Source organism: Pteropus medius, unplaced genomic scaffold, assembly GCF_902729225.1.
Source record: "Pteropus medius unplaced genomic scaffold, Ma_sr-lr_union100, whole genome shotgun sequence".
NCBI classification, from domain to species: Eukaryota; Metazoa; Chordata; class Mammalia; order Chiroptera; family Pteropodidae; genus Pteropus; species Pteropus medius.
The window spans coordinates 23,418,411-23,439,542 of NW_024352787.1; the positions used below are offsets into that span (position 1 = coordinate 23,418,411).

The 21,132-nt window shown below is 45.0% G+C and overlaps 1 protein-coding gene and 1 pseudogene across 1 annotated transcript in view; one reads left to right on the forward strand and one right to left on the reverse strand.

Moving 5' to 3' along the window:
- The window catches only part of AUTS2 (activator of transcription and developmental regulator AUTS2), a 1,077,358-nt gene that overhangs the window by 110,817 nt on the left and 945,409 nt on the right, over positions 1-21,132 (reverse strand).
- On the forward strand, positions 16,205-16,323 carry LOC120591852 (uncharacterized; annotated as a pseudogene).

A 21,132-nucleotide genomic window follows, 5' to 3' on the forward strand; every position in this document is an offset into this window, starting at 1 on the left:
TCCCACAAACACAGCCAAGGATCTTCTCATAAAAACACTATGGTAATTAATGAACCTGCAAGCCCCCGGTTGCCGCCCTCCAGGCCCTGCCAGGCTTAGCTGAGAGACTGACTCAGAACCCAGGCTCATGTCCTCCCCACTCAGACAGCAAATCTCGCTCCTGACTGCTGTTCGGATGTGTTTTAGCCCATGGCTTTTTGTGAGAGAGGAGCATTTTTAAGTCATGCAGGGGCATGACTACATTTCTGGAATTTAAAAAAATCATTAAAACAATGAAAAGAAAATACAAGGGGCCTGCTGGTATCGGGATATTCCCCCATCTCTACTACAGCCGCCTCTTTCCTCTTTGCCTTCAGGAGATTACCACAGAACAGATACCAAATTGGTTCCTTGGGAACCTAGCTCTGAGAATAGTGCTCCTCTCCTGAGCCGCTACCCCCTCCCCAGGGAAGCGTGCTTCGCTGCCCAAATCCTCCAGGGTTGAGGCGTTCCGTGGGCTGGGCCAGCGCCTGGCACTGTTCTTACAAGAGTGAAATCTATTTTCAGATTTCTCCACTTTTAACACCCTTATGTCATGCGTTCATCCAGACTGGCCTCGCAGACCAGAAATTATATTCGTCCTGTCAACTAGCTAACCCGATAAACTTATGGTGGCACAGCCAGGGAATTTGAGGCCACCTGGGGACAGCCAGGGAGGTCTGCTTTAGCAGAATATGCCTGTCAGGATCTGTAGATAATATAAAGGAAAGGTGTTCTCACATTACAAATGAGGACCAGCAAGAGAAGCCTGAGAAAGATAGTGAGTTCTCAGACATCTAGAGAAAATTCATTCGGGGCAAGAACCATATTTGGTTCTCTCTGTAATCTCCAGGGGTTGACCACAGGGACCTGGCACTCTCTGAGGGTCCTCCGCCTCTGGCGGTCTGAATTCAATGACTGAAATTTGATTTCAGAATTTTGCCACTCCAAGTGTGGTCCAGGGACCTGCAGCATAGGCATCACCTCGGAGTGTTTTAGAAAGGCAGAGTCTCAGGTCCATCCCGGACCTGCTCAGTCCGCATCTGCAGGTTAGTGAGAGCCCCGGTGACTGTAGCACACTCAAGGTGGAGAACTACTGCCTAGCCTCCTGAGAGCGGGCAGAGAGGTGAGTATGAGCGAAAAACAGCCATGGCGGCACATTCAGAACTAACCAGGAGGAAGAAAGCAAGATCAGATTTGGACTGCATTCAGATTTACAAATTTGATCATGCTAAATACAAAACCTGAAATTTAAGCAAGAGCCCAAAGGTGTCAGGAACAGGTGTCCTCATTTACAAACTCAGCCATCTGTGTTATGTCAGCAGAATTTCGCTTCGAATTGGAAAATTAGATTCTACTGTTCCCAAAGTTTTGAAGATGCCTCAGCAATGGGTCAACGAGCTCTTTCCACGTTCCTTTGGTGATCTGCCAGCTGATAGATTTCAGACACCAGTTTGTGCCCGGCCTAAGCCTGGTTGGATTTTCTGCCCAGTATTTGTTAGTGAGAGGCTAAAAAAGGAAAAGAAACGTGAAGGCGATTTCTCTGGGGGTCTTGGGCCGCTCTTTCAAAGTCGCACAGCGAGGAACTTCTTTATTGGTTTTGCTTTTTTAGGCCGGATTAATAAATCCCGGTTTCTTTCCTAGCACAGGTATATTTTTCATTCGCTGCTGATGGTAGAAAGCCTCCTGCTCACATCTGTATTATAATAAATGCATTATAAATGAGTAAGTAGGAAACAGTAAGGAAATGATGTTTTACTTTTAAATGCTAATTACGAAGCCCTGGTGCAGTTAATGTGCAGGGTGTTCTGTCAATTTTTAATGTTTACGCCAAGTGTAGTCTTCAATTTAACATGAGCTTTTAATCCTTTGAGTACTAAATTGCCTTTTAATGCTTGCAGAACAACATTGTGTTTGCACAAAGTCAGGTCTGAAAAATGTATTTAGTACAAGGTGTGTTGTGGGAAGGCAGAGAGAAAGGGGGAGGAGAACTTTTTTTAAGATGGCACTGGAACACAGCAAAAGCCAGCATCCTGCTCCCTTCAAGAACATCATTTCTGATTCTTTCTGAGGGTGCTGGGAGTGCTGCTCGCTCTCCTGTTGCCCATTTAACCCTGCAGAGAAAGCTTCTGACTCCCAGGGGCAGCCAGTCCCAAGATACACCGTGCGCCATCAAAAAGACCACAGCAAAAACATGCAAAGAAGGGGTGCTGATGCCTTCTGACTGCCTTCCCGGCATACACCAAACTGGATCGTCGAGGGTGTGCAGGAATTTGCTACAGCCACATTCATACCAAAAAAAAAAAAAAGTACTATGAAAAAATGTGTCCATTTCCTGTTAATAAAAGGACTAAAGATTTTAAAACAGTAAGAGGGGCAGAAGAAAGCACAGAAATATAGATTATGGGACAGACGACAAAGCCAGTGGGGTCTCGGGACTTTCTTGACTCTGAGCCCACTCCCTGGGTCAGGGGTTGGCCAACTTGCTGGCTTCTTCCAGTGGTGGGAACCACACCCAAACCACTGTCTGTCCTGTGATCTAAGTCTCATCTTCCAGAACCTACTTCTTCACTCTCGAAACATCAGGCTAAATTCTTCACTGCTTGTCAAATATATTCAGTCCTTTAGAGCTCTGCATGAAAAGAGCAGTGACTTAGTATGGTACTGGACACTGCTACACACTTTACATACGTTAACTCATTTAATTCTGTCAGTGGCTATAATACTATTATTATGACCCCTAGTTTGCAGAGGAAGAAACTGGTAAATGGAAGAAGCTGAGTAACCTGCCTAAACTCACATGGCCAGTAAGAGGTGAGTCTAGGACTTGAAACTGATTTCAGGGTCCCATGCTGCCCCCCAATCTCTGGTGAAATGCCCTCCCTGGCACCTTTTACCAACCAGGGTCTCTCCCACCAGGGTATCAGTAGCTTCTGTTCAGATGCCATGTGCTCTCCGTGGAGCCATTCTTGACTGTGACTCTCTCTTCCATCAGCTACGCCCATTCTGGCACCTGGGTTGCTATACTGTTATGGGTCTGAATTCACACGGTATCAAGTGCTTCTGTTGCTGGATCTGTGCCACCACATCAAAGGTCTGTGGTTCTGCTCTTTCCAGGGACCCCACCTCCCCGCCTCCTCCACCCACCGCCTCCACGACTGTGTCAGAGGCCTTTGGTACAGCAGAAGTGGTGCCCTCTAGCCTTGGGGACAAAAGCTTCATCAGAAATCCAGTTTAGTGTTAGTTTGAATCCAATGAAATTGCTGTTTTGAAGCACAAAAATAGTTGAATATCAGCAATTTCATGTATTTCAAGGTATCCCTGGCTAGGCCTCAACGTGGGGTCAGTGGATCCAGCAGCAACACCCATGTCGCCCCCATGCCATGCCCCTGACTGCTTCCGAGCCTCCCAGTGCAAAATGCTCCCAATAGCAAAGTCTGGTGCTCCCTCCCCCTACTGGAAACCAGTTTCGGGAAGAAAGTGTTCGTTTTCAAATGTTTTCCTTTGGTGATTAGACATTCAGAAAGAACAATGGCCACAAACACACTCAGTAAACAGCCTAATGATTAAATAATATATTACTAAAATTTGAATATAAAAAGACCATCTTAACATGTGAAAGCTAATGGGCATGCTTGACAAACTTCAGTACAGCTGCTCAGACAGAAAGCGAACTGAAAAGAGAGATAAATTATGAGGTTTCGTCAGTATATAAGTTCAACAAAAACACAAAATACCACATGGAGTCCCACAGCTGTCATTCACTCCAGGGTGAGTGCAGCATGAATGGACACCTTAAACATTGGTTTTTATGAATCTATTCCACGGTCGGCCATATAATAATTTGATGCAACACTACGTGTTAGCGTTCCAGGTACAAGTACAAATGACTGAAGGGACAAGGCCGGTCTGGAATTATGAAAAGACAACAAGAATCACAGGGGTTTTTTTTGTTTTTGTTTTTGTTTTTTGTAAACTGAAGAGAAATTTTTGAGATCTAGTCCATTGCATGAACCAAAAATGTCAGTAAAGGCAGAATGGCAGTCTGTCCGTCTTGCTTTAGCTGGCCCCCTTCTATTTACCTTCGAACCCAACAATTTCATTACTACCTTAGTGCAGTCAAAAGAAAATGACAGACTGGGTATTTGGGTTCAAGTCCAGGCCCCACAACTGACAATGTGACTTAAGATAAGACCATGTGTCTCTGGTGGTAAAATGGTGACACTCACTTTGAGATGTGACAGTGAATAATTTTCCACTAATTACCCATCAAACTCATGATCCTTCTTCTGCAGTACTGAGCTGTCACGGTTCAGCACTTGCCCAGCAAAAGACTATATTTCCTGGTCACTCCCATGCCCTTTGCAAATAGTTAGAGCCACATGACTAGTTGTTGGCAACGGCACATGAGCAGAGATGTGTGTCAATTCTGGGTCTCCTCTTCCTTGGTCAGGTAGATGTAGAAAAGTAGGAGGCTTAGAAAATGGCAAAGCCACAAGATAAAAAGAGCTGAGTCCCCAAATCACTGAATGGAGGACAGTCATGTGCCAACCAGGAATATCCATGTCAAGACTGTTAGACGGAATAGAAATAAACATCGATTATATTTATGTCTCTGTTTATTTTGGGTTCCACTTATAAAAGGAGCTGAATTTATTCTAATGAATATATAGAACCTCCAGTTATGCTGAAAAAAAAAATCCCTATATTGTTCCATAGAATTTACTATTCTCTACCTATAAAATGAGGATACTTGTTTGAAAATTACTATAGACCTCCAGATGAAAAGCAGCAGGGAGTAGCAAGCAATAATGGCAAAAAACAGCAACCTTATCTTCCATAACTAGGCTCAAGACTCAATACTTAGCGGAAAAAACTGATGTCAATTTACTTTATTCAAAATAACAAACTGACAAAGTTGAGAGCCTAATCTGCATTCTTGCCCTCTGACTGCTAAACCCTACAGTGCTGAGGACGGGCGAGGGGAGAGGAGAGGCAGAAAGTGGGAAAGAGCTTACCTACCCCCGTCTGGTAGCAAGGTACTGCCCAGGAAGAGTTTTTAAACACCTGCCTACCCTCTACCACAGAACTTTCTCCTAGGGAAAGGCTGCTAGAAAATGACATTATTATTTCCTCATTTGGGATAAACTGTTTAGGTATGTTGGCAATGGTGCCAAAAGAGTGATTTATGAAGTCCTGTTTCTCTCTCTCGGCCCCGAGATGCAGTTACAGCTCTTGCTGTAACGTTAGGGATTACGGCTTCCTAACGGATCACTGCCCACAAGCATTATCCGCCAGGTGACCTGCTGGGTTTAGAAATGAGGGCTGTTTCCTAGGCAGTAATTAGGATTTCCCTTTCCTTCCTTCAGGATTTTTCTGCCTCTCTAGGGTCCATGTCCACAGCCTGGCCCCCCGTTTTAAGGAGGCAGGTGCCCAGCCCCCAGCACACAGCTGCCCAAGCTCCGCCCCCCAAGAGGAACAGACAGTATTCCACAGTGGGCTGGGAGAGCAGTGCAGCCCTTCCCACTCGGGGCCAGCTTTCAAAGGGACAGTTGTGTCAGCGGAGCTGCGTGGGTACCGTGAGAAGGGTTGGCAGCCCCCACCTGGCACACATCTCCTGCTTCAGGTGTCGGTCTCCCCACTGTCTGCTCTCATTTTCAATCTGGTTCATCAGGCAAATGCTCGGTGGAACCGCAAGAAAAGGTTCCAACTTTACCGTACCCCGGGAAATGTTATTTGGCAGAGAGGGGACTGGCTTTCTAAGAGTTGTTAGACTCCGTGTTTTATATATAACAGGAAAACTGTCAACCAGAAGTTTCCGAAAAGCCATCCATGTACCTGAAATGAAGGGTTAACCTTATGTCAGTGCCTTGGCCTGTACAGAGGGCACTGCTTCTGCAGCAAAGCTTGGGTACACACTCCCAGGCTTGTTGATCAAAACTGCTCTAAGCCAACATTTACTGACTTCTGGATGTACAGAGAGCAGTGTCTCATTTGATTCTCACCAAAATAAGATACCCCTACTCCCACTTAGGAAAGGCGCCCAAGTTCACATAGTCATCGGGTTGTAGAACTAGAGCTCCAGCCAAGATCTGAGTCCTTCCCCCGAAATGTGTGTGTACTCCAGGACCCTCTCACACTGCCTCCCCGCTTTTGCCCCATGGGCCAGCAAAAGCAACTACTCCCAATCCACTCCCCAAGTCCTCCTGGGCATTCTTCTCCATTTCCAACTTCCCTTATGCATTTCCCAGTGCAATGCCTTCCCCTATTCCCTGCAGCCTAATTCTAGTGGGGACCCACCCCCTCCCCGAAGCCCACCCAAGAAATACTTTCCTGAAGAAGGCGGCCTCAGGCACCATCAAGCAGAGTCTGTGTTTCGCTTCTGGTACACCCTACATCCTGCCTGGTATTTCATTTACTTCTGTCTTGTCCTAGCTCCCCTGTCAGGTTATGATGTGGCATTCCAGAGTGCCAGCTGACCCAGGGTCAAATGGCAGCTCTGAACAAGAACAGCGAAAGTCCACTCTTTGTACTTATATTCTCGCGAAGGAGAATGAGAAATACAGGTAAACGAATCAATAAGCAAGGTAACTGCAGACTGTGACATGTGTCACGTGTCATGAGTGCCAAATCGAGACAGGGGATGGCCAGGGAAAGGCGAGGTTTCATTTGAGCAGAAGGGTGAGAATGGACCTCGTCTCCACAATGAGATACAGGGAAAGCTTTGCAAGAGGAGGAAAACGGACAAGGGCAAGGCCCAGGTGAGGAGGGAAGAGTCTGCCTTTGCCCAGGGAGTGTGGCCAGAGAGTAGGGAGATAGGGCGGGACAGGGGGAGACTGGGGAAGAGGTCGCAGGGGCAGGCAGGAGCGGGGACCACGTGGCAGAGTCGATTTTATTCAAGATCCCTGGAAGACCTCTGGACATTTCAAGCAGGAAGATGCCATGAACTGACTTCTCTTTTTTGTTTAAAATCGTGCTGGGTCCTGTGTGGAGAATGGGTTGGACAGGAGGAAACAGTGAAATGGAGATCAATGATTTAATAATTAAATGCCAGTCTTTGGCACACAGTAAGCCTTCAATATGTATGCTGGATCCCTCAACGAGAGAGAATAATGCAGGCTAAGAGGGAAGACTTTTCCACTCATCTGCTGGGCAGCCTGGTGTGATCAGGAACAAATCACAACATGGCAAAGTCCTAGCTCCCTTAAATGTAAAATAGGGTTAAAAGACCCAATACCTGCTTCACCCAGTGAGGACAGAAGGAGAGGAGGCATCAGCCTGGAGCCGGTCCCACGGGGAATGCTCAGGGCGGCGTTAAGATTCATAGAAGAAACTGGAGTAGCTGTGGGGTAGGAGTAAGAGGTGAGGCTTCCTTCTATTTCACCTCATTGTGCTCTGAACGTTCCTGTCAGGCTGCAGGGGTTTCGCACATACCCGCTGTACCTGGGGTCAGTGAAACACTGGATTGCTCTCTCTTCTCTCTGGATCTCTGCTGACTGAGACACTGTGCACGAAGCTGGGTGCCTGGATCCACCACACAAACAGCAACTGGGCCCCAGCTTGGCAGCACAAAGTTTGAGACCTCAATGTGAGGCGCTTCTAACCTCTTTAGAAAAAGGCGTGTCGCACTGAGAGTTCATTTACCTGGAGTGACGGGCAGGAACTGTGAGAGCGAAGACACCACCGAGGACTCTACGCACAGCCATAGCACTGTGCAGAGCCAGGTACTGCATGCGCACTTTATGGGTGTCATTTCCTGCCACTTGCCATCCCCACCCCCACCCCCTCCCATGTAGCACCGACCACCATTTGACATTACAGTAAATCTCGGTAAGTTTGTTTTCCTCCTGTCTTTACAAAGGCAGGGCCTCTGGGCTTTTTTCCTCAGCTGAAGCCCAGTTCTTGTAACAGTGCCGGCCACAGTGGCCTCCCAGTGAACAGAAATGAATTGGAATGGAGTCCTCAGGAGGCAGGCGCTCTGAACACTACTGAGGTGGTTGGTTCTACCATCTCATACGGAAAAGGAAGCTGAGCTCAACGAACATGCCCAAGGTCACACAGCCAGCGAGTGACAAAGCTCTGGGACCTAAGAGGCCATCAGCTTGCCAACCACGTCTCGAAGCAGGAAATGACGGCGGGGGCGGGGCGGGGGTGGCAGGCAGGCAGGGCAGTAGTTCTAAACCTGTGCTGCACACAGAATCACCTAGGTGGAGGTGGAAAGTAAAAATCTTAATGCCCAGGCCACCTCCAGGCCAGTGAAATCAGAATATGAGTAGGGCCTATGAGTCAGGACTTTTAGAGCTTCTCAGGTGATCCCAACGTGCAGGCCCGGCTGAACAGCACATCTTGAGAGTGACCCCCAGCAAATGCTCAGGAATTACAGGAGGGAATACTGGCTGCAGCCGGGGTGGCCAGGGAGCAAAAAGACTACAAGAAGGCCACTAGCCAAGCTGACAGTGACCCTTCCTCCCCACCCATGCCTACCTCCAACTGCTAATCCCCAGTAATCTCACCCTTGCCCTCAGCTAAGGTAAATCACAACAAGCCTCCTGGTCTCCCCTGGAAAGACCAGCAGCCAGGCTCCCTCAGAAGCTTTAAGTATGTACAACAGCACTCCGACAACCCCCGTGGCCCACCAGGGAGCAGGCTGGAAAACCAGTTTAGATTCGCAAAGAAGCTGGTATTAAAATCGCTGAGAGCTCTCTGGCTCAGGCAGCCATGCATGTTAGGGCCTGTGAATAATAAAAGGGGAGCTTGTAATTCTACTAAAAAATGAAATTTCCCTATTTCTGCAGAATAAACAAAAACAAAATAACACATTAGCTCTGCAATATGTCTGTGCTTCAGGGCTTCAGACTGCTATTAAAGTTGGATTTTGTCCATGACAGATTTCACTCCCCTTGCACCCCAAGTAAGAAAACACGCAGCCTTACGACGAATTTCCTTTTCTTCCTATTTTCTTTCTGCGTGTGGTTTATCCATACTAAACTGTAGAAGAAGTTGCCTAGACACTGGGCTCTTCTTTGCAATTCTTTGCCTTTCAGCCCTGAGACATCTCTTAGGGCATTCTTAAGAATCCTATATGATAATGTTGAAATAAGCACCCCTCACAATCTAGGGAGATAAAAAGAACCCCCTCCCAAGCCTTGGCCGTATGAGGTAACTGAGAGAGAGTTATAGAGGGGCTGCTGGCCCCGGGCTCAAAGCAATCAGCCTCCAGGGGCTGGATTCTGCAGCAAGATGGATCAAAGGCTCATAGGTGGCAGCAGCCAGCACTAAGGCGGCAGCAGAGCTTTGAAGCTCTTATCTGAAGAACCCAAAGCTACTTCGTCTGTGCATGAGTACGTGTGCAAAGGTGTGTCTTGGGGTGACAAGAGGAGGGAGGTCTTCGGCTACTAGCACGGGTGCCCCCAGTGCCCTCGACAGATCCCTAGGGTTTCCACAAACAGGTCAGTCCTCCTCAGATTGAAGGCTGAGATGTTCCCTCAAGTTCCTGCCACCCTGTTTTCAAAAGGAGCGCTACTATGTCTACAGCAGGCAGTGAGCGAGCTCAACTTCGTGTTCAACCATCCTGGGCTCCCGGAGGACCAGGAGAGCTGAGGCAAGTGGAACACTCTCATTGTAGTCAAATCATTCTCATCTCTGCTTTAGGGGAAGCTGATATTTAAAGGAAGCATGACTTTCATGGTTTTCCAAGCCTCTCTTCCTCTGCTGGGCAGAGAGAGTATGGTGACTCAAAGATATCTGTTAAGCAGGGAGAGGGGGACCAAATAGGCTTGGATGTGCCATATATTGAACCACTAGTCATTTGTAAAATGCAGGGCTCGGGGGAAGCAATCCTCCAAGGGCCTTAAGGGGACCGAGCTCTCAAGTTCCTTCTCGCCTGTCCCCAGAAACAAGAGGTTACTTGCTCATATGTGGTCAAGTACGACTGGGATGACTGGAATACCAACTTAGCTACTTCATACTGGGATCCCTTGCCACAGCTGGGATGAAAACAAGCCTTGATGACAGCTAAGGGTTAGGTTACACAGCCCAGAACCCTTGATGAAGAAGTGGCGCTAGGGGGGAAAAAATAGCAGCAAATTAGGCACTGGGTAATATTCCAGGGACGGCTGCACAAGTGGCCTGGGCTGACAGAGCAACTCAACATCTAGCTTTGATATCTTGATAGGTTTTTAACAAATTCTCCTTCAGTTATCCAGCTGCTTAGCTAATCAGATATTATTACCTCCTTTGTGCTTCCCTTCTCTGCTCTCTCTTTCTGTTTATCAGGACTGCCCTGCTATAAAAAGAGCTCCATAATGATCCCTATCTAAATATTTCACTTCTAATACAAAGGCCTGCGTTTTGCATTCCAGAAAGACTCTGCAGCTCACTCTGCTAAGAAGTAGCTCCCCTGCCTCTTTGGAAAAAAAATAAGCCGATTTTAGCGGTACATGATCTCCATGTAATTTTCCTGTACAACTTATCTTTGCATGCAAAACTGGGTAGGCAGACAGTAAGGCTGCAGGTTAACCCCAGCCCCATGCACTGAGGACGTCTGCAATGAATGCTGACTGGCAACCACATCCTGCTTATCCTGGGGCTTTTTCCTGACGTTAGAAAACCAGAACGGACATTTGGGCAAACTGCAGAACGCTGTCAGAAGGCCACAGAGAAACCATCAGAGCGGGTATGAGAGAAGCACCTGAGGAGTCCTAGAGAAGAGTGATCAGCAGAGCCTGGCATTCTGTCTCCATGTTCCTCATCCCTGACAATGTTCCTGGAGTCTTTCTCTGATTATTTAATAAAGATATAACCTAGTCCCAGCACAAACCATGCACCTGCTTATAGGATGTGAATGAAATCTGGGTCTTGAAAGTCAGCACATAGGTGGAGGGTGCTTCTCATGTGCAATGCTATCATTCAGAGCAGAGCCTTCCTATGGTAGAACATAACTGTTTTGATGTAAGAACCAAGTGGGGTCACTGGTTGCAAGCCATGGCCAAATACCCTAGAGAATGAAGGTGCTCTAGCTAAGTCCTTTATTGACCAGTCTAATTGACCTGTGACTTTAGGTTGCCTAATGATCGGTATATACAAATATAACCATGCCATGCCCTTGCTCAGCCATCCAACAACTTCTCATAACACTGAGAATGAACTCTGATCTCCTTCCTATGGTCTGCCAGGCCCTATGGGTCTACCCTTGGCTACTCCTACAACTTTGCCTTCAGCCACGCTCCCTTGGCTCATGCTGCTATAGTTTCTGCTCTCGCCTCTCTGTACAGATCTTGGACATCAAATGCATTTGCACCTCAGGGCCTTTGCATTTGCTGCTCGCTCTGCCTAGAACATTTCTCACTCCAGATCTTCCATGGTTTACTCCTTCACATCCTTCACCTGCAACTGTCACCCACTGAGGGACTCCTCCCTTGACTGCTCTAAGAGCAACCCCTCTTGCCTTCACAATTTTTACCCAGCTATACCACTAACGTCTACAACAGTGACTGATAAATAGTAAGTGTTTAATAAATATCTATTGAATGAATGAATGAATGAATGAATAGGTGGATAAATAGTCATTTCAGATGCCCTTCAGAAAGGATGGCAATACAGTCATCATGATTTCTGAAGGTCAATTTTCTTTACATTTTTTACTTCTTTCCTATACTTTCTACAAGCTCTTGTGGTAGCCCTCTATTAACTGATCTCCTCTTCTTCCACAGTACTAGACTTTTTATCTGGTGTGGCAATCCAAAACAAAAACTACATTTCCCAGTCTTCCCTGAAGCTAAGAGCAGCTGCGTGGCAGGATTCTGCCCGTTTCTAAGCACCTGACTTTTGATCCTTGTCCCTTGTCCCTCTTCCTCCTTTGTCTTCCTCCCAACCCTCCATTTCTGCCCTGCTGCTTGGAAAGGCTGATGTCTGGCTGAAGTTCCATTTGGGGCCATAAGAAGAGAGCCACATGGAGCATAAAGCTGGAAGAGACTGGGTCCCAGAAGTCCCTGAGGAACAGGGCTCTGTACTGCTCACTTCCATACTTTTACATAAGAAAGGAACTTCTTTTTTCAAAAAAAGAAGTTATTTTAAGGTCTTGGTCACTTACAGCTGAACTTGTTACCCACTTTTCTTGTATTTATTATTTCTTAGCAGAAATTCCATCAAAGGAAAGAACGGAAATCTCCAATGAAGTCTGGGCAGAGTAGCAGAGGTTGATATGAGCAGATAGTATGGCTGGGCTATCTGGATATGAATGGACTTCTTTAATCCTAATGCATACCACCATGGACACTGGAACTTTTCTGGTAGAAAAAGGAAAGTACCTCAGAGATGGACTCGGAAGGGTGGTAGGGCCTTACCAAGTCACTTTAGTTCTTACAGCCTTTTTTCTTCATCTGTAGGATGGGGATAATAATTAAGGGAAGTATTAAAATAATATGTATAAAAGTGCTTTGTAAACTATCAATCTCTAAAAATATAAGGTATTTAAGAGTTAGCTCTATTTGGCATCTCACAGATTAATTCTTATAGTTCTTAAATAACTTACATGCGATATCAAAAAAAGCAAGGGCCAATAGTTTAGATCATGCAATCAAATAACATTTTAAACTATCCCATAAAATTAGATTGGCAGAGGAGAACCCTTCAAATTTATTTGAATTTTCAAAATCTTATCTATTACTTAAAAGTAATCTATTAACCAATACAAACTTATGCTTTTTCTACTTATGCTACAAAAAAAAAAAAATGCAGACAGTGTGTGATTTTACTATGAAAAATAAAATTACTTTTCTTTAAGAAGTTATGGGTCCCAAAGTGCCTTATCCACATCTCAGAAGAGACAGATCAATGTGCAGAGGACCAAAAAGAGTCTGCCAGGTGGATAAGACATAGTATCCAAAAGACTCTGCAAGCTCAGATCCCAGTAGGCATCAGAAAGTCCTGCCAGGTAGAAAAAGCACTGATGGGGAATCCAGATGTCTGCTAATGATCAGGAGTCAGGAAAGATTGCTGGCAATAATTCCAGAGAACTATCTACAGATAGTACACTCTTGGCAAGGCTTTGATTCGTGAGTCAAAGCAAAAGGTGGTCTAGCCATCAATTGGGGGGTTAGGTCAGGTACAGCAGACACAGTTGGCTGCTTCCCCAATAGCCATTCCCCTTTCTTCTCTGCCAATAGAACCATCAATGTGGTATGCGTCTGGTGCCAGGGGGAGACTATGACTGGTCTAAGCCAAACATGGTGATCTCCTTCCCCTATGCCAAAAGGCAAGTGATGCTGTTCCGGCCAGCAGGCCTCAGTGACAACCACTGGAGGCTTCTGGGAAATTTTGCCCTGCTAAAAGAGGACAACATAAGAAAGAGCCCCTGTTTTCACCTCGCTTTCTTCTTTCCTGCATTGCTCGGTTCCACATGAGGCTGTGAATCACACCTAGAGTTCCAGCAGCCATCTTGTGTCTGTGCGGGGACTCACTCCCAAACACTAAGACGGCAGAGTGGAAAGACTGAGGTGCCTGGGTCCTCTCTGACAAAGCACTGAGCCTCTTCAGCACGTCTGGTATCACCTATCTCCAGACTTCTTGTAATGAGAGAGAGAGAGTATCGTTATTTTTTAAGCCACATTCTGTTATTTGCTGATACCACAGGGCTCCAATCCTAGTCAGGCCAAGGGGCCGACTGGGATGCCAGTTGCTCAGCTGGTGTCAGCATGAGAGGAGAGGAGACACCTGTGACATGAAAATGTGGGGGACCAACCTCCTTCTCAGAAGTCCCTAACTTGGGTCTGACCAACAGCAGAGAGACTTGGCATGTGACTCAGAGGAGCCTCTGGACATGGTCCTGGCCCTGCCCTGGGAAGGGTTTTAATTCATACCCAGTGCTCAGGGGTAACACTTTCCTGCCACAGTGAGCACTGGAGAGGGCCAGAGCTTTGAGGGGGCTGTGAAAGTGGGCTGGGGCCCACTTACAGGCACTGACAAATAATGCTATGGTGAGGGATGTCCCAAGTGCATGGCACCCTGCTGTTGTGATGGTTTTCCACCACAGACTGTGACAGAGTCATTCTTGAATCTGAGTTCTTAAGACACATATTGTGGGTGTCCAAACTCCAGAGACTAGTTATTTCAAGTCACCTGCAGTGCACTCGAGGCCCTGTTTTAAAAGTTCACTTCACTTGGTTGCATTTATTGGCCCTTCAATTGTCAGGAGGAATGGCTATTACTCCACGTAGTAATTTTAAAAAAGAAGTGATGATTTTTCAAGTAATTATCAACAAAAATGCCAAACAAGAAGGTAGAGCCTGAATAACCCACAGAGGGAAACTACCAAGACAGAAAATAATGTGCCACAAATAACACCGCAAAAGCAAACTTCTTGGCAGACAAGGTGCTTTGTCATATCATACTCACCTTTCTTTAATAAACTGCCCTCTGTGGCTGTATTTAAATCATAAAAAGAATTTAATCTCATTTCTTATGCTGACAAAATTCAGAGACTATTAACTCTGCAATATATAATACTGTATATTCTTGCAAATAAGTAAACAAGTTTACTATCTCCTCGTTTTTATTTCTTTGCAGGAACTCCTTAGCTATTACAAAGGAAGGAGAATGAATGTGATTAATAAAAATTCTAAAAGGTAACCAGTATCATTTACAACTTCCATGTGTATGCTATGCCTTAGAGCGGACCTGTGAGCCAATGTCTGTTTCTGTCAATAAAGTTTTTATTGGAATACGGTGATATCTATTCATTTGAGGATCATCACTAGCATCTTAGGCTGCTTTTACGTTACAACAGCAGAGATGGGTAGTTGCTAAAAGACTGTATTGGCCCTCAAAGCCCAAAATATTTACTACCTAGACCTTTACAGAAAAAGTTTGCTGACCCTGGTTTAGAGTAATGGTTATTCTTTTTCCTAAATTGACAAGTAATGTTCATTTTGACAATGCACCCAAATCCTGCAAAATAGCAAAGCACTGAAATAATTCTATTGTTCCATAACCATTAACAGTGATTTCTAGCTTATTATGGGCGGTGGTACAGAAAAAACATATACAATGGATTACATACAATTTCTAGGGCCCTGACTCTAAGTCCACCCGTTCTCTTCAACTCAAGAAACAAACTGCAGGGTAAGGAAGAGAGTCATAGCGAAGAATTAAATAATGTTGGAGGATGATATCATCATCATTAAAGCATATTACTGAAGAGAATCATTCTAATTTACAAAAACAGTAAGAGTTTGGAAATGCCCAAACCATAACAATCATTGGTAACAAATAACTAGAACACACTTAAAATTGATCGCAATGCCGCAGTGGCCCAACACCGTGGTTGAGAACCACTAATTTAAAGTAGCGATTTTAAAGAAACAAGTACAATCCATGATCTCGAGGTTGATCTATTAATTCATCCTTTCAACATGTGAGTGCTTACTGTGGGCAAGCTCTGTGCTAAGCATTCTGGAGTGCAAAGGCAACTGAAGATACAACGTTGGCTCTCAAGTGGTATGCACTTCAAGAGGACAGGAAATAATGTCAATGGATTATTGCCGGTTTGAGGGAAATGAAAAGGAAGTAAATCGAGGAGAGCTCCAGGAAGGAGCATTTGAACTGAGCCTTATGTGACAGAGAGAATTTTAATTGGCAATGGTGGGAGACCACTCAGGGAAGGAGTCTGGAGGGACCTGGGAGTCACAGGGGTTAACATCCTCCACCTAAACTCACAAAGTTAAGTACCGGGATTAGGATTAGAACGGGGTTCTGCAGTGCGAAGCATTTTTCAAAAGCCATTCACGAGGTTTTTGAAATATACTGAGTGGTAAAATTTCTAAAAAGGAAATATAAAAGTATGAGAGATAATGTTCCTTTTAAAATTGTAAACATTTTATTTAATAAGAGGGGAAAGTTGTTATATAAACTGTACTAGAAAAGGACAAAATCAATCAACCTGCAAAAAAATCCACCATTGTCAAGAGTCAAAAAAGATCTGAATATCTAAGAGTAAACTAGAGCCAACGTTTAGCTTACAGCAAAGGAAACAACCATTGATAAAACCATTACTGGAATTCGAAGCTACCCCAATTTTCTATGACTTGGCTCATTTGCCAATTGGAGATGTCTCTCTCACAGTGCCACCTTTCATATTTATTCGGATACTGGATCTTTAGCAGAAATAATGATCTAAGATCTCATATTAGTCTACAGCCATGCCACCCTGAACGTGCCCAATCTCGTCTGATCTCGGAAGCTAAGCAGGGCCGGGCCTGGTTAGTACTGGGATGGGAGACCACCTAGGAAGACCAGGTGCTGCTGTAGGTGTTAAAAAAAAAAAAGATCTCATATTTATTAACTTTTACGTTTAGATAACGTCAACTCCCTCCCCTCTAACGACTAAGTAAACTCCATTTTAACATCTTAAATAGTATAAATTGTTTAACTATTAAAAGTAAAGAGGAGGAAGAAGGCAGAGTACTGTGTTGTGACTTAGTTCTGTTTAGCGCACCACAGAGTAACAAAAGTCCTTTGTTATTCATCTCAAAATGGAGGTTGTTTGGTATATTGGTTACTATTATCCTGTGTTGAACACTGGGAGATATGTTGAAGGCAAGTCAGCCACCACTTAGTCAATCATAAGTAAATGGGCCTTGAAGCTTTCCCAATAAACATCTGATCACAGTAATACACATGGGATCAGGGCAATGTGCAATTATGATGGCATGCGCAATAGATTATATGATCATAATAATCTGGCGATGTCTTCACTGCTTATAGATACACATAAACATCCCTTACTTCTAAAATGGAGGGCAAAAAAGTACGAGGGAGAAGCCATATTCAATGTTGTGTGTGTTCTTTGCGTTATATGTGTTTGCCAGTGTTTTCTGGGATCCAGAGGCCAGACAGACCAGGTTCTGAGCACTTCTGAATTTAGTGAAAACTCTCCCTACCTCATCTCCATGACATAAATCCTCCCCTCAGCTAAATCAATATATAGGCAGTCCCTTCACAAAGGCTTGAACTCTCCTATCTCATGAATTTGCTCACATTAAGTGAGGATGAGCACAAATAAAAAGTATGCATCGTGTTTCCTGGGTCTAGAGTTACCATCTACTGTCTGACCTTGGTAAGTTGGTTAATCTCTCTATATCTCATTATCCTTATAGCTAAACTGGAAATAATAAGAAAACAATACACTCCATCTTGTAGGGTGTCTTCTGAGAGGATAAAGTAAGTTAAAACATGTAGAGTGCTTCAAACCTTGTCTTGAAAACAGTGCTCAATAAATGTTATGATCATTACGATCATCATTATCATGCCACTTGGACTTCCTCCTCCCTCATCTCTGTTAACCCAAATCCCTTCCTCGGGCCTCAGCCATGTATCCAACATGATTCCTCCGTCTCCTGATGTGAACCTAAATCATCTATCAATCAGCTGGCACTATTAACTTATATGTAGCGGTCACGAGTACAGGAAATTTTCTTATTTAGACTGCAAACTCCTTGAGGACAAGGACTTCTGTGTGTGTTTGCTTTGCATGTAGAATAAATCTGGTAAAATTGTTGGGTAATGGTCATAGAAGCTGGACGGGGGTATCTTGAAGTGAATGTTCACGGTTCTTATTTTTAAATAACATTCTTGGTAGCAACTGATAAGGTAGTTATTAGTGGTAGCAGAATCAACTGAAATGTACAACTGTTATCTGTTTTATGTTAAGAATTTGAAATGGAAAATAATGCCAGGAAGAAACTGGAGTGAGGATGAGAGTAAGAGCAAGAAGAAAGAGATTCGAGCTCTAGATCTGCAACTGACCACTTACATTCTTTGAGGTTCAGAGAAGTTAAACCACTGGCAAATTCCTCATCTACAAAGTGGTAGGTCGGAATCAGTGACCCGCAAGGTCCCATATAGACCCTGTTGGTTGCCCCAGTCAAAGCCTTTGAGTTTGCCGAACCCAGATTTTGTTTGGGTACTGTGCAGCGCTGTTCTAGATAGGTGACCTCTCCTCATTATAGAGGCATAGAAATCTCATTGGCCTTTTAAATGACTATTTTAGGAGCAGAAATAGGACCCAGTTCTAGCCAATGGGACCTAAGGGACACCTGCTGTAGGGCTTTTGGAAAAGAATTTCCTCCTGATAAAAAGAAGGATACATGAATAACCCTCTACCCTTGCTTCCTGTCTGTGAATGTAACTTCCTGAGGAAATGGTGACTGATAACTGCAGTGCCATCTTGAAACCATGAAGAGAAAGCTACGAGAATGGCAGAGAAGTCAATCTAGTGCTCCAATACAGTTACCAAGTTGAATTAACCAGCTCTTTTTAAAAATAATAACTCCCCCTGTTGCTTAAGCAATTTTAGTTCTCTTACTTGTCCCTGAAAAATTCCTGATTGTCGACATGCTAAAAACCCAGGCACCACACAATTGAGGCACAATGCTAGACTATGGGGAATTTGATACATAGATAATCTCTGATGACTCACAAAATCCCCTCTGGGACATTCTTAGATAAATGCTGCCCTGGCTGGGCCCTGCGACCTGGAATGCCATTTGTTTCTACGTAACCAGTGTTCGTTCTTCTCACTTTGACATGTTGGCTTCTTTTTGTAAATTGAGGCTGACATATACATATTCAGAGATTAAGGTTAATAGGAAAAGGTGTCTCCTAATTTCAAAACAGATCTAAACTCTCTATTTTCCACAAAAGAGGGCTTCTAATCCTTTACTAGTGTGATTATTTTAATAAGCTTGTTTTTCACAGTTACTATTGATTCTTTCCAAAAGTTCCTAACATTTACTTCAATGATTTCCTAGCTTGTCTACCATGTTTCTAATCTAAATATTCTAGTATGTTTATGTTGATGATCTGAGTACATATATTCCATTCGAGATCACAAAACTCTCATTGGCGTGAACATAAACAACATCGACCTGCAAACTTGTCACAGACAATGCAGACTATACAAGCAGAAAGCACTATACTCAGTCCTATCCCCTCCCTTATGCTGCCGATGAGGAATCTGAGGTCTGGAGAGGTGACATGCCTTGGCGAAGGTGACAGAGCAAGCTGGTGGCATTATGGAGAGCAGGAAACTTTGGTGGTTTGATGGGAGTGACTGCAATGACAGTGACTCTAACAATGGCAACTCACGTTCATCCTGGGCTGAGGACAGAGTGGGAACTATTCTAGGTTCTTTATGTGTTTTAATTCACTTAACTCTCACCACAGCCCCCAGAAGAGGTAGGTACTATCATTATTCTGATGTTATAAATGAGAAAACTGAGACAAGAAAAAGGTAAACACTGGCCCAAAGTTAACTAATACTCAATGCACATGCAATTATCATTCAGCCATTTCTCATCCCGACCCCACTATACCAGGCCATGGGGTGACATTTCCTGAATGGCTCCTGTTGGTAGGTCAGTGGCTTGAACTGTGGTAAAACTAAGAAGTATAACGAACTTCTCAAATCCTGATCTTCTTTACACTGTTTGTAGCTAGGGCATATAGGATGGTCTGAGTTCCAACGAGAGGCCAATGTTCCATTCCAAATGTATGTAGCACAGTCCTTATATTGTCAGTATCACCTGATTTCCTAGCATCCTAATGGCAGAGAAAAGAGAGGAGGAAATAAGAGTCGGTGGGAAGGTGGAAGAGGGATTAAGAGACGTATAGGATAGAGAAAATCAGCCTCCCGCCCAATTAGTAGTCCTTGCCTGCTTACCAAAGTGAAAGTCCCAGGACACATGCCATAGAGGTGAAGAGACATGGTGTGGCCCAAATGCCTTGTCTTAAGTTTGTGGAGAGAGTAAGGGAGAAGGCATTATAAAGGCAGCATCATTTTTCAAAGAGCCATCGCTATTTTCCACTTCAAAGTAGAGCTGGCCAAGCAAAGGTAACTATTTTTCTGGGTTTTTATTGTATTTCGAAGCAAACTTAAGCATGAAGAGTTGGAATGGCCTTTTGAGGGCATCTTGTCCAAGCCCCTTCGGTAGCTGCAGAGAAGCGAACCAAGGCCCAGAGAAGTTCAGTAGCTTAGCCCAGCTCGGAAGGTCCACACAGCCATGCAGAGCTTCTCATCGCTTCGCTGCTACGTGGTAGGAATGAGGGGACTGAAATAGAAGAGAGCTTTGGAAAGGGTGATGACTGGGGATTGAGCTCCTCTATACACACCGAGGGGGGCTTGAACATGATCCCCAACATGAAACCCAAGTCAAATAGTTGGGAATCCAATAAGCTGCTGAACCAAATCTACCTCTCTTGTAGTCTCTTCTGACTTCTCCGGGAGACTGTCCAAGGCTGGGCAATGCCGGGGTCAGGCTACAGACCTTGCAGCTCATCGCAGACACAGAGGTGGCGGGAGTGGCCCTGAGTCCCAAACCATTCAGCCAGCCTGACAGCTCAACACAGCCTGAGAGGACAGCATTCAAAGTGGGCAAAGGGAGGGAACTGGCAAGGCCTCCTCTGATCAGATTGTTCAACAGCGTCTGAGCTGGCTGGCCTGGCTCGGCCCCAGCCCCAGCCCCGCTGCCCTGAGCCAGGGCCTTCTTACTAACGCAGGCCTCGAGCAGCAGCCCTGCACGGCCTGGATCTCCTGGCACTGCATCTAAGCCAATCTTGCCTACAGCTGTCAGCGGCACAGTCTGTTTGATGCTGCATGGATGGCAATGATTCAGTCATTCCGGGGATGCTTCCAAGGCAATGTTCTTGGGAAGGGGAAAAAGAATCCCCTTGGGGGTGGGGGGCAGAGGCAGTGGGCCACACTGCCAGCAGGCTGGCTCATCCTCATCTAAACACCATCAAAAGCCTGCCAGGGTGTTTTTGCTGAAACCTGGCAGTTGAATGGCCCCTGACAGTTGACTTGGGTCCATCCAGGTGACCTATTAAGTTGAGATGCACTCTTGACGGCTAACCTTAGTGGATGTGACGGCAAGCTCATGCCTACTCTAAATAATAAAAAATTATTCCTGACATTATTTAGGCAGAGAGGGAAATGGCCCCTTTGGTGAAACCCCGTGGACTTTGCCTTCACCTCACTGCAGAGGGCTGCTGATGCAAAGGCTGGTATTTGCCTGCAATCTTTCCCTGGGAAGTAATTAGTTTCCATTTAGAGGGATGACA